General features: G+C 37.0%; 1 long non-coding RNA gene across 1 annotated transcript; it reads left to right on the forward strand.

Annotated features, from left to right (window-relative positions):
* Positions 1–823: 823 nt before the first annotated feature.
* Positions 824–3,827, forward strand: LOC113317104. The gene is made up of 3 exons (XR_003343243.1): positions 824–2,039; positions 2,474–2,645; positions 3,417–3,827. It is a non-coding gene; the product is annotated as an uncharacterized LOC113317104 (long non-coding RNA).
* Positions 3,828–15,192: the final 11,365 nt, after the last annotated feature.

Genomic DNA, 15,192 nt, shown 5'->3' on the forward strand with positions numbered 1-15,192 from the left:
CTGCTATTTACCTCTCTTACTGCCCTGCATTCTGAAAAAATATGGCCAATTAAACTACAGTAACTGCAGAACTTAAGAGCCTTTGGAATTTCCACTGCTTGATCGAAACACCCCAATTTAGAATTAACCCAAATTTTATCAAGAATAGGCTTATTAAAATCTTCCTCCACTAACACATTTGCATAATACCCAAATTGTTTCTTCAATGTCACATCATCAACTAAAACAGGTCTTCCTATACCTTTTGCAATAGCCAGAACTATCTTCTCATTCCAGAATTCGATACATAAGCCAGGAAAGTGAACCCAGACAAATGCAGTAGAGGTTCGTTGGTTTTCTGGTTTAAAATTTGGTTCTCAATCTTTGATCCTGACATATTGTTCCTCAACCTTCCAATCTTTCTCATGCCATACATAATTTTTATCATGTTCATTATCCAACTTGATGACAAAAAAAACTTTTCCCAAAGGAATCAGGTGGCAATTTCCTTTCAGGTTCCATTGCTCTTTTAGACATCTCATTGCATTATCAAACTTAAGTTTCTGAAAATCTATCCTACCAAATAGGCTAAACCTCCATTCCCCCAAACAACCATCAATTAAATCATCAGATAAATCAATTGAAGGATCATCACCTTTCTTACCAGCAGATGGAAGAGAGGAAAGATCAACAGAAGTGAAATTAGTTTCATACCTCGTTTTAGGAATACCTGAAGCAGAACTGTTAACTCCATATCCCCCCATTTCGAGATAGAATCGAAATAAAAGCTTTGAAAAAAACAACAATCAGGTACCACCCATCATCGATCTTCAAGCTAATCCGAGAAACCCGGTCAGAAAAACCCCCAAAATGAAGGATCTGTACAAACCCTAGAAAACGAGAAAAAAGAGTTCGACTAAAGTCAACGTCGCCTGAAAATCGCCTCTGCTCACTCTCTCTCCTTTTTCAGATTAGGAATGACACATATTTCCCAAAGATTGTATCTTTCGAATTCCAACTTGAATTCCTAAGGGTTGCATCCCTTCTGTTGGTTTCCCAATTGAAACTAGCTTAACCTAACTAATTCGGCCATATTAAGATTAAGCCCGTTAATACAACCTAACACCCATATCCAGTAAGGTACTAGCCAAATGACTTTTCCATTCATATACGAAAGTTGAATTCAATTCTCCAACAGATGTCGTATGAGGGTTTCGAGGAAATAATTCGTGATGTTTCCTAAAGGATCTAAGATTTTTTACTCCGACACATTGTGCTCTACAATCCCGTCACGATCTTGGTGTTTATTGGAAGTGCTCTAATGTAAATAAGAGAGTCCAAACAATAAATAGGAGAGTGAAAAGACAAGAAAAGGAAGAGAAAAAAGTGAAAAAATTGGGGTGTAATAAACCCGAAACCCTAACCCTGAAGGGCTGAAATCCTCAAACCATCACAATTCCGAAGCCAAATGAGTTTTGGGACTCGGTAAACTATACACAGAAAAACCGGCCGCTTCAAGGTGAAAACCTATACTACACAAAATACTACGAAATCCAGGTTCTTTCATCACAAACTTTTATTCTCTACATAGTGAAGTGAATGAAGACGATTTGTAGATTAAGGAAAAGGAAGAAACAAGATATGGAAACAGCTGTTGTTGTTGTAAGAAGAAAATGGTTAGATCTGGGAAAAATCTCTGTACGGACGGACTCGGAAATGGGGTTTTCATTAGCTCTTTACCGTGGCTCCTTCTAAATGCTCCGATAACCAGAGTTTGCAACAGATCCTCCACAATCCCGGATTCTGTTTCACATCTATAGCATAACCTCTTGCACAACATTCACCAACAGACCGGTGAATGTTGACCTCCGTAACTCGATGGAAGTTGACGAAGGGGCCATCCATGGTTGTATGTGGTTCAATTACTGAATAGAAGTCGTGATTCTAGGAAATAAATTGTTTGGTTTTGGGTAAAATCTGAAGTATGAGCGGAATCGGAAATGGTTTTCTAAGCGCCACCATGGTTTAGAATGATCAGCATGGTGAATATTACAAATTAGGTGATTCCTCTTTATAATTAGTTATTTGATTTTGCATGGGATTCATTCTGCTCTTAATTGATTTATACAAATTGTCTTAGCTTTTTTATGGTAATTTTATATGTTTGTAGTCATGATCTTGCTAGAACATGTGTGAACAGTTAGTTACTTGCGTAATTGATGTGGTTTACTGCTAATTGTTGCATGTACGTCTTTTCTGATATCTATGGGTATGTATGATGTGTAATTTGGTTGGAGGAGAAGCTAATTACTCACATTATAAAGAAGCTTTCTTTGTCCTGCTCGAATGTTGTCGAATTCTACTAATGATTCTTCCATTCCTCCTTTGGTCCTTTGGATGAGTTGGAGGACTTGGTCACAATTATAGAACCCAATGAGCTTGTTTTGGTTACAGTTAGTTGTGGTGATAAATCCTATAATTTTTTTTTTTGCAGACTAGTACTCTGGTTGATAAAGCTACTACGAGCGGCACGAAGCTTATGGTACTATTCCACAGTTGGGCAGATTTCCAGATCACTAAAGCATGTTGAGATCTGGGATGAAATCGATTTGGTGAAGTCCTAGGAGTTGTTGACAAATGAGAGAATCTCTGTATTTAGCAAGAAGGTAAAATGATTTGTGTTGTTCTTGAGTAAATCATGTTTTGGTCATTCACCATTGTTGTTTGTTCCAGCAGCATAGGTTTTGTTTTTTGGGTATCTCTGATTACATTGTTTTTGGTCATGAATAGAAGTTGGTTGTCGTTTTCTTTGTGTGTTTTTATGCAAGCAGAAGTTAATTTGTCCATCTGTGTTTCGTTTGTAAATTGCTTTGTTTATGTTACTGTATGAAGAGATAAAAATCATAGTTGATAGTGGTGTTTTACTTGCTATGCGTATGGTTGGATCATTCTTTCATTTGAGTATTGAAAATGCTCCTCATGAGTAAACAAAATACATGGTGTTGGCAGGTACTTTGATTTCATATTTGTATGTGCCAGATTGTGTGTTGGTAGGTGTGTCCGTCTAGTATGAAGTTAGCAACCCTAGTCTGGGAGGTGTCAAATTGATCCATTACAAGGTGTGAGTGTGTAACAACCCAAACATTTAGTATTACCAAAAATTGAATTGAGAAAATCATACTCGTTCATGGTTTTATACTTGCTATGCATTTTGATTGGATCTCGCAGTTCAGAACAACCAAATTCCGTAATCTAATACCTTCTTCATTTTGAGATGATATTTGTCTACTTTTGCAAATTATCTTTCAATTTAGTTCGTGTATGCTAGAATGCTTGGCCTTATAGTTTCCGTTTGCAAGAAATCTGGGATAATTATTTTCCTTGTCTCTTTACTGTTCTCCCCCAACCAATGTTGGGCTCCATTTATTCTGCTACAGAATATTATTGAAGACAGGACGGATAGTTAAAGGATTTCAGTCGACGTCCTTGATTATTTTTAGAGAAAGACTGAAAATCATGATTGGTGTTGTCAATCCGAGTTCTGCAGAAAGGAAGCTCTTCAATGCTTATAGTGACAAGCCAGTGCTTTCGCGGCCTCAATATAATTTCTATCGGGTAACCTACAGTTCACTTGCATTATCTAAATAGTGATATTATATTGTTCACTAAGTTTGACTTACATTCTCTAATATAGAATTGATCTTTACATTATTCATAAGATCACAGTTAATGAAATCAATCAACCGTACTTTTCAGTTTGAATATGAATTAACATGATGATTCTGCAGAAACAAGAGGAACTGCCAGAGAAAGTATTGCGTTGTTTGACTTCATAGATCATGGTCAAATACCCACGCTTGTAACAGTCGATCAATATCAAAATGAATGAGATAGAATTCTTAAATACAAATACAATAGTTAAGCACCCTCTCGCAGTGAAAACAGATGCCTTCATTTATGATAATTATTCTTAGCAGGTCCAAAAAGAAAAGATAAATTACCCAAAAAATTTGATCACTGGTCGCGCTTAAATACATTTCTTCGTAAGATCACGTCTGTAGCTGTAGGATTCTCTTCTTCACCGCGATGTGAAAATAATTCTGGCCTTCCATATGTTTTATTTTCCAACATTCTGGGAACTTCTGAATCACCATTTTAATGACATCATCATAATTATGCGTCCCATCCTCATCCCCTCTAGCAGCGTGATGGATGATTGCAGTCAAGCATTCTCCTTACGACGGAGTTACTATTTCCCATCTTCCCCATCTATAAATCTAGGCATTTTCTTCAAAATTGCGGCTACTATTTTGCCCGGAAACGAACGTATTGCTGCGTTGCAATACATACACAATCAGTAATTACAAGTAGTGTTGGAATTTCATAACAAATGGAAACTAATCTAATTTCATAATCAAAACGTGCAGCTTAACTCAACAGTCAAACAATTAATTCATCATTTATTGGAAAATTTAACTTTTTTCCATGCCTAACACTTTCTTTTGATTTAAGGAAATCATTCTCCCAAATTGAGACAACATGGCATTGGGAATCAGGATATCCTGGAGGAAGAAAAAAGGCTTGAAAGTGTGTTGAGTAACTACATGTCATTGCAACTTGAAGAAGACAAAAAGAAAAGCCCAAACTATACAAGAAATCGCATCTTCATATTCTGACAGACTACTCCACACCCACAAGCACAATACAAAACGCTAAAACTTTTTTCTTGAAGGGAAAAAAAAATGCTAAAACTGCACAATATGAAGATGCTTGAGTAGTCTGTCAGAATTTACAACACAGCACCACTCACCAAGTGATGGTAAAAAACAAAGGGTTTAGTTCTAAATGGCCAATATGAGTTACATTCTCATAGTTAAGTTTTTGGGGAGATTGGTATGGTAGGGAGCAGCATACTAGTGCTCATTAGTCAGTCATTAAGTGTTTTTGTGCTGTGCTGATTTTGGTTTGGGCTATATATGTCTTCCTTGTTTTCCTATGAATCTGTATCCTCATATATGATGCAATCTCGCCCGACATACAGCTCGGATCAGATTAATTCAAGTGAATACTACGCAGTCGATTCGGATCCTATCGGATTTGGACGGATCAAGTCAGGGTAAATAATTAAACAACATCAAAAAGCATAGTCGGGTTTAAAGAAAAACAAGACCACAAAATGCATGATTTATAAAGGAGATACCAGTTCTACTAAGTGTTGATACCGTTTCATGTAGGACAAAAAGATCCCACCGACCGTTGGATTGATGAAATGGTATCGGCACTTAGTAGGATGGTATCCCCTTTATAAATCGTGACAAAATTTACTGTGAAAAAAAAATAAAACCAACTTTCAAACAACTATATTAAGTGGGAAAAAAAAGTGTGAATCAAACCTGAAATATATACTGCAATCGTTATTTTCTTCTTCGTAAACTGATGGAATATGGTATGAGCAGACTCGGAAAATCCCCGTTCAGATTGCTAGGTGAATTTTCCGAGTCCGCTCACACAGATTCCATCAAGATAAATTAATCACAAGAATACTGTTACACGGTATTTTCCGAATCAGACTCGAAAACGACCAAGCATCAGCACACAGCCTTGTTAATGGTGTGCACATAACTTAGAGTTCGACTCCATTGAGCCTTAGATGCATTAGCTTTTAAGCGTAAAGTTTAGGGTTTTCGCTGCGGCGGCTAAGGGTTTAATAAAAAGTCACACGTACAAACCCTTAATATATACTATATCTTTTGGATCCTAGGAAAACTGACTTAGCCGAGGAAACAACTGAAAATCCTGGGAACAAGGCTGATATATATTGAAAACAAATAAATTACGCCACTTTTTCCGGCCAAATTGTTGATAAACGGAGGGAATTTATAAGATGTTTTTTTTTATAATATGTCGTATATAGCCTAGATGGGATTATATGGGTAGTACTCAAATTGAATGTTGTCGAATTCTCCTAATGATTCTTTCGTTCCTCCTTTGGATGAGTCGAGGACTTAATAACCCAATAAGCACGTTTTGGTAACAGTTGGTCGTGGTGATAAATCCTGTAATCATTTTTTGCAGACTAGTACTCCAGTTGATAAAGCTACTACGAGCGGCACGAAGCATTCTACTGTTGGGTGGTGTTCCAGATCACTGGATTGAAGGCCCAGCATGTTAAGATTTCGATTTGGTGAAGACCTAGAAGTTGTTGATAAATGAGAAAATCTCTGTATTAAGCAATTAGGTAAAAGGATTGTGTGTTTATATCATGTATTGGCCATTTACCGTTGATTTTTGTTTATGTTACAGTATGAAGACGAGAAGAAACGTCTTGGTGAACAACATGTGCGAAACATGCAGAATACGTCTAACATTCATTGATTTATTAGGTTCAAATTACATAAAAATAGATTAAAATCCTGAGTTTTTACCAATATAAAGTCCTGACTAACAATAAATTGTAAGAAAACTGCAATTAAAGAAGGGGTTACAACAGGCTCTTAAGCAACAGGAGAAAATCATCCAACCAAACTTTTAATATTTGAGAGTTGCTTCTCATTACTTGAAGACGCACCTTTCTCACGTTGAGCTCCCTGAAACAAAGAATAGGATTGAATGGTTACGATAGGACATGAAACTATAGTACGTAACTGATCACTAGTGTTTATGTTGAAAAACAGAATAGCTGACAAGTGCATGTTTTCTTGTCGTGAATTACTTAATGTCCATCCTCCTTGTTGCATGTTTTGTGATATGAATATTATCTTCTTCGGTCTGTTCTATTAATACTGGGCCATTTGATTTCTTTTTAGGAAGTAAATACATGGTTTACTTCAGCTATAACTGGGCAGTTTGCTTTTTTTTTTTGGATGTGATTCATTTCGTATTTGGATGACTGAAAACATGACTCATTTGGATCTGACTTATTGTGTATGTTTTTTGAGTCAAATCTGACTCAAACTTAAAAAACAAACTGGGCATGAGTCAGATCCAGACACCCAGTCAGTAAAAACACAAAACACCCTTGCTGCTGTAAATCCAAAAGAACGATACGCTATCACAAATAAAACACCCTTGCTGTGAATCCAAAAGAACAATACAAACATGGATGAGCGACATGACCAACTACGAATGGCCAATAATTGAACTGACTGCAGTCTACAAATTAAAATCGTTAAAACTGAACCACAAATGCTCGATAGATAGAAACGATACAGCTGAAACAAGGTTCAAGATTTGCAATCACATATATATCACCTCTTGAAAAGAATTTTGTTGATAACATACCCATGTTATTTGCTGATCTTTTTGTCGTCGTGAATGAAAACACATGTGGAAGAACTCACGTATGATTAGGGTTACCAACTCGATAGTGTGGTGTAACCATAATCATAGGTAAGCTTCTGCAGATGTGTTTCTCCTATATATGCGGTCTCCAGGGTATCTGATTCGTCGGGAATGAAAACACATGTGGAGGAGCTGACGTATGATTAGGGTTGCAAACTCGACAGTGGTGTAACCATAATCATAAGTAAGCTCCTTCAGATGTGTTTCTCCTATGCGATCTCCACGATATAACTAAAATCTGATTCGTCGGAAATGAAAACAAATGTACAAGAACTCACATACGATTAGGGTTACAAACTCGATAGTTTGGTGTAACCATAGTCGAAGGTCAGCCCCTGCAGATGTGTTTCTCCCATGTGATCTCCAGAATATGGTATAAGTCTAAAATCTGACTCATGAGGGGATCTTAAGATTTCCAAAGGTTTTTCTTCGGGATGCACCGCACCACTATCAAGCATATACACTATATATATAATCATTAAAAAAACTAGGGTTTTGTAAATAATTTGCGGGATTTACTAAATTGCCCAAGATTTTACAATGAAATTTCTAGGGGGTTCATGTCTTCACAATATCTTCTCGATGTGCAAAGGATTTTATGAAGCACCCAACAAGGAAGAAATGTAAGGGGAACAAGGATATTTGATACTGACATGACCAATGGTAAGATGAAAAAAATAGTGCACATCCTTTCTTATGCTTAGGTCGGGTAACAGCGGCGAGAAATCATCAGGGTCGCGGGAGCCTTTGTAATGTATATGCAGCAAGAAATCACCAAATCGAAAGCCACAGAAGGTCAGGGACAGACCCTAACAAGCTAATGATTTTTTTTTTATGAGATCACAGCTAGCGTAATAGTTCCCACATTGGTGAACTAGGCATGAAAGAGTACATGCAGCCAGTCCAGTTTTTCTCGATCAATTTTAGTTCTTGTGTCTTCTTCATTCATTTCAAAAAAAGTATTACTCTTGCTGCCGTTGCATTATTGAAGATGAATTTCCACGACTGTTTCCTTTTGCTCAATAATGCATTATTGAGGATGTCAAGTCAAATAACTTCTTGAGGATGATCACAGAGCAAAAGTTTCAAACTTCCGTCTTTCGAGGTCATATCCTACCCATCAGGCTCACCTGAAGTCCAGTAGTTCAAGGTACTTTAGGTTACTCAATGAATTGCCTGTGATTTAGTACTACGTTATATCTAAACGGCATAACCTTGAACTGAAGCAGTAAAGCTTACAATGTCAAGAATTTTTTTGGGACGTCAATATTTGGTAAATAAAGTTTGAAGAGGCAATCAGGGCAATTCCTCGATCACTCAGCCTGTTAGCTAATTTTCAAATAGCATTTGCAAGTTTTGACACTATGTAAATGGCGAGAAATATAAGTATGGTAGCTGAAAAAGAATAATATTAAAACAGGTCATAAAAATTGGAGCGGGAGCATTGTAAATGACGCGATGGAGCCTCAGCTGGAGCTTCAGGTGTAGCTTTGGTTGGGGCTTTAGATGGAACTGTATTTGTAGCTTTTGGCGCTGGAGCTTTACGTGGAGCTTTGGTTGGAGCTTCAGGTGTAGGTGTAGCAGGAGCTTCAACTGGAGAAGGTCAAGGGGGTGATATTCGTCCCAGAATACATAGGAGCTTCTGTCTGAGCAGAATGTCAATAGAGGGACACAAGTGCTCATTAGTGGTGTGCTAATTTTTGGGGAGACTGGTATGGTGAGGAGCCTACTAGTGCTCATTTGTGTGCTGATTTTGGTTCGGGCTATTATGTCTTTGCTGCTTTCGTGTAAAACTGTATCCTGATCAATGATGCAATCTCGCCTAGATACAGGTCAAATCAGATTAATTTTCAGCGAAATTACATAGTCGTTCCGGATCCTATCGGATTCGGATGGATCCAGTTGGGGTAAATAATTAAACAACATCAAAAGCAAAATCATGGTGGTCAGGTTAAAAGAAAAATCAAGATAACAAAATAACTGTCAGTTGAATAAATCGTATGACATAGGGGTAAAATCAAATATTAAAAAACAATATTAAACACACTTAAAAAAAAAAATTGAATCAAACCTTGAAATATATGGTATCATGAATAATCGTATACAATACTACATCCTGTTTTCTTCTTCGTAAACTGATGGAACATGGTATGAGCACGGTTAATTAACCACAAGAATGGTGTTACAAATAAAACTTCCCAATCAGAGCAAGTGTCTGCACTAGCTTTTAAGGTTAAAGTTTAGTGTTGCGGCGGCTAAGTGTTTAAGCTTGTAGGGTTTAAGAAAAAGTTGCACGTACGATTTATATACAGAAAATTAGGGTCTTCTGTATCTTTTGAATCCTGGGATATCGGACTTAACTGAAGAAACAACCGAAAATTAGGGAACAGGATTGATACTGGAAACGTGCCCATAAAAAAGGAATAAATTACACCACTTTTTCAGGCCAAATTGTAAGGAAAATCAGACGAGAATGACCAAAAAAAAAAGGTCTTGTATGTAGCCTCGATGGGAGGGACTATATATGGCTTAGGCGACATCATAAAGTGTGTTATGGGCTATAACCGTACCGGCCTGTGCCCTTAGATATTCGCTAGGTTGCTATACATGATACATCAATGCTCTCTCTTAATGCTCCAAAAGAAAAAGAAAAAATGCTCTCCAAAAGTAGACAGAACAAAAAAGCTTTATTGAACTTAAGGCTGCTTGAGATACTGTTGTATTGTTTTGATTATAGTTTAGGCGGAGCTATGAATTTGTATGAGGTTATGGCTAAAATTGTAAGTTTTTTATGTTTCTAAGGTTGTATGAGGTTCGGCTAAATATGGACGGGATACTGCTAGAGATACTGTTGTATTGTTTTGCTTATATTGGGCCAATTCCTATGCACATGTCAAACATTTGATTATGCCATTTTAGTATCCATTATGGGTATGTGCCAAACATATCCGCCTCTATGTCAAATATAACATATAGGAATACACGACAGATTTTCTAACGAGCGATAGAATGTTCATCGCTAGGTGCTCATTCCAGCGCCAGCGATACTCATCAATATGTCGCTGGTTGACTTCATCATCACTCGTCAGTTGCTCATCTAACGGCTACAATTTCAACTCAAACAAGAATTTCTAAATCTCTCTAGAATTTTTTAATCTCTAATTCTTTTTATCAATCTTTCAATTCTTCAAAGAGCATAGATGATAATATGAACATGTATGAGTTCATAAGAAACCAACATGCTGCCAAAAATCAAAGAGTTGCTAATCGTGCCAATGTGCAAAGTCCAATTAGGAGGCGATTAACAAAATTTACTATTGAGGAAGATGAATGTATTTGTAGGAATTATGTCTTTGTATTGAGACTATATTCGGAGAAGCATCCCGTCACAAATTTTTTTGGGGAAGGATATTTAGAAAATTTCAAGAGCAAGCAATGACCCCAACAATCGTGATGTTTCAGGGTTGTCTCATCGCTTCACTATAATAAATAAGAAAATTAGTGAGTATCCTGTCTTATTTCAGCAAGAAGGTCTAAACATGAGGGACGGTGAAACCATAATTGAACTTGAACAAAGGTGTCATTCTTATAGGATCAATTTAATGCTTATCTCTTAAAAACAATACTCGGTTGATTAATCTAAGTTTTTTTGGATTTTATTGATAATAACGGATTACAACTAGTATTAAGTAACTAGATACTATTGAAAAGTGAATGAATATTTTTCTTCTTCTTTTTTAATGTTACATTACTTTTTTTAGTTTTAAATGGGTCGGTAAGGGAGCATGTGAAGTAGAAGTATTTTTATAAAAATGGTTTAGAAAATAAGTGGGGTGAACATTCGGTGAAGGTATTGAGAGGGGGAATGATGTTTTTCTTCTCTGTCTTTGGGTGAAGTATTGGGGGGTTTATATAGGTAGGAGTAGGGTATATGGGTATGTAGAGAATAGTGTATGGAATAGTAAGGAGACCATAATATTGGGCATACCAAAATCTTTCAAGGCATACTGAATGAAGACAAAAAAAGTTGTTGAATAGCAAAATCAGATAATCCCTTAACCCAAAATTTTTTTAATGGCAAATCTGCCCTTTACGTATTAGTGTTAATAATCTTGATTAGTGATTAAATATTTTATTTAGTGATTAAGATAATTTTCAGAATTATAAGAGTTGTTTAGATGAAAAATTTGAGGAAAAAAAAATCAAAGTTTTGGTTTGGTCAAGAAGGAGAGAAAGAGAAGGAGAAAGTGAGAAAATTCTAATTCTTGATTCAATGGAGGATGAGGAGGGTCATCATTCATCTAAAAAACCTAAGAAAATACACATCAACTACAACAATGATCCAGAAATGGCTGATTTCTTAGATTATGAGAATGATTTTACACCTACTCAAACTCAAACACAAACTCAAGATGATGATTTTTATGAGCCAAATCCTGATGATGAATACATTGATGAGGAACCCAATTCTTCTAATACACAGGTACACTTATATCCTATACTTAATCTCACTTCTATAGCTCTCAATTATCAAAAGTTAGGTTTTTTGAATCATGGTTCGGCGAAACAGGTTGAGGTTCGGCTCACATCTATGAGACGAATCTACCATTGATGAATGGTTCGGATTACTGAATCTGTTTACTGCATGTGCCGAACCTATAATTTCCAATTCCAACCCTTTTGATAGACACTAGTTCGGCTTATATGAAAGTTTCATAGTAAGCCGAACAACATCCTGAATAGCCTGGAATAGAATCATTACTAATTCGGCTTACATATCCAAAATCGTATGTGCCGAACATAATTTTTTAATTTCTGGGTTGAAATATTGTTACTGGTTCGGCACATATGGAGAATATCGTATCAGCCGAAACCTCTTATGTTCAAGGTTCGGCACATAATTTGATTATAGTATGAGCCGAACATAAATTTGTAAATTTTTGGGTTAAAATATTGTTCGAGGTTCGGCACATATTGAGGATATCGTATAAGCCGAAACCTCTTATGTCCAAGGTTCGGCACATAATATGATTATCTTCTGAGCCGAACATTAATTTGTAAATTTTTGGGTTAAAATATTGTTCGAGGTTCGGCACATATTGAGGATATCGTACAAGACGAAACCTCTTATGTCCAAGGTTCGGCACATAATATGATTATCTTCTGAGCCGAACATGCATTTGTTAATTTTTGGGTTAAAATATTGTTTGTGGTTCGGCACATATTGAGGATATCGTACAAGCCGAAACCTCTAAATGTTTATAGTTCGGCACATAATGTGATTATCGAATGCGCCGAACCTTGTTATTATATTCCCTTTCTAGTGTTTAACCTTGTGATATTCTTTGTAGATCGTGCTTGGACCCATGGAAAATCAACCTGATCCAGTAGACATAATTCACGAGGATACCAAGGATCACTTCCAAAATGATTTGGTATGTAAGAACCTTTTTCTTACCTTAATGTTGTCGGAATATTCCAAAGTTTTGCTTACTAATTACTTGTTTTGGAATGAACATAGATATGGAAAACTAAACTAGAAGTTCTGGATTGGCTTGAGGAACACGCGATGAAGATAAATTGTGTACTAGTTAAAGGACAACAAAGCCGATGGGATCGGTTTGAAATGATTTGTGAGCGTAGTGGAACCGGCGCTAGCAAGGTTAAAAAGGGTACTGTATACGTTGGGAAGACCGGGAGAAAGAATAGGACGAAGACGAAGAAAAGAAATTGCCCTTTCAAGATCGTTTTCAACCTCAAGAATAAGTCCATGAACAAAGAAGATCAATATTGGATAATGAATAAAGATATGGATTGTCGTCATAACCACCCACGTCCCAAAGACCTTCATGGACATGCGAAAGTAGCGCGACTCAAACCCGACGAGATGCTAGAAGTGGATAAAATGACACGAGCACGTTTGCCACCTTCTAGGATTCTTAGCAAATTGAAGGCGGACAACAACAATAACAAGTCGACTATGTAAACTATCTACAATGCAAGACAAAAGATTAGAATACTCAATTTGCAAGGTAGGATGGTGATGCAACAAGTAATGTGGTTAGGGGTGAAGAATAACTACGCTTGCCAAAAGAAGTTGGATGACTTCGGTCAAGTCACACACCTTTTCCTTGCCCACCCGGAATGCGCCCAATTGGCTCTATGCTTCCCACAAGTTATTATATTGGATTGCACGTACAAGACTAATAAATATGAGATGCCCTTGATGAACATTGTGGGGCATACTTCGACAAAGGCACCGTTCACCGTGGCTTTTTGTTTCATGAAAAACGAGAAGAAAGAGAGTTATGTTTGGGGGTTAGAACAATTGAAGTTAATCTTCCGGGAGGGTGCTCTTCCTAAAGTGTTTGTTTCCGATCAAGATTCATCGTTGATGTATGCTATTAAGAAGGTATTTCCGGATGCATTCAATTTTCTTTGTACGTTTCACATATGGTGCAATGTGAGGAAAATATGTCAACCGATAATTCAACCACTTAAGTTGAAAGAATTAGAGAATATTGCTATACTACCGTTGGAGACACGAGTAAAGAAAAAGAAGGAATTCTTGAAAGCATATGAACATAATGAGATGTTGTGGGCTTCTTTCCAAGGCAAATGGGAAGCTTTGATATGGTCAATCACCGAGGATGTCTATGAAGAAAATTTTAAAATGCTTATTAAGCATTGGAAGACCGCCTACCCCGATGTCATTACTTACTTGGTCAAAGATGTGTTGGAACCTAATAAAGAAAGGTTCGTGAGTTGTTTCACAAATCGGCACAAACACTTCGACAACCAAGCCACAAGTATGGTAGAGTCGGCTCATTATCGGTTGAAGAAGAACCTTTTTGGTTGTATTGACACTTTTGTCACGGTTTTTGATGCAATTGATGAATATTTCAAAAGTGATGTTGTGAGAAGTAAAACTGCGTTCGATCATGACCTTATGTTTAGACACAAGAATTATGGTACTAATTGGATACGGGAATTAACTTATAAAGTCTCCCATCTATGCATCGACTTGTTGATGAAAGAAGTGGATTTGATTGAGACATTAGGCGCCACCTTGGAGGAAGAGTGTGTTTGTACAATGAAGACATCTATGGGACTTCCATGCCGCCATGACCTACTTCGGTACAAGGATGGTATCATACCATTTGAGGATATTGATCATTTTTGGAAACAATTAAGCTTCGATCCTCTCCCAACCGAAGACGATGAGAGATATGGGACACGACAAATGGGAAAAACTTGGCGGAGATGTATAGGAATATGTCCCGACCTCAAAAGAAATTCCTATGGGACAACATGATGCCGGTCATGTATCCTTTCACCCAAGAAAATATTTTGGAACCGGAGAAGAGTGACCCGAAAGGTAGGAAGAGTAAGAAAATGAATAATTTTCAAACTAGACAAGCCAACAAGGAACTATTGGCTACTAAAAGGAATCCATCCGGCGTTGAGTACCATGATGCAAGGTTTGAAAAGGCAAAGAAAGAAATTGAGAAGTTGATGAAGGAGGAAGGAGTCAAAGTTCCAAAAAAACGAGGTCGCCCGATTACTCAAAAATCGGAAACAAGTAACAAAGAGGTGAATGATAATGATTTTCCGTCACAAGCTAAGGATAGTAAAGAGGATGTCAAGGGGAAGGCTAAGATGTATCCTTCACAAACTAAGATAAAGGAGAAAAGAACCGTACATGAAATTGGTAGGATGAGAGGACCCAAAAGAGATAAGTCCGGTAGGTATATGAGGCCTATCAATTTTATATACGATAACTACTTGGAAGATCTATCGCCAATAATTCATGAGCATATTATAGCAATGGACGACGTGCAAGGCGATGAAAATTGTGGTTATTACGTCACG

The sequence above is a fragment of the Papaver somniferum genome, chromosome 10, assembly GCF_003573695.1.
Source record: "Papaver somniferum cultivar HN1 chromosome 10, ASM357369v1, whole genome shotgun sequence".
Classification (NCBI taxonomy): Eukaryota; Viridiplantae; Streptophyta; class Magnoliopsida; order Ranunculales; family Papaveraceae; genus Papaver; species Papaver somniferum.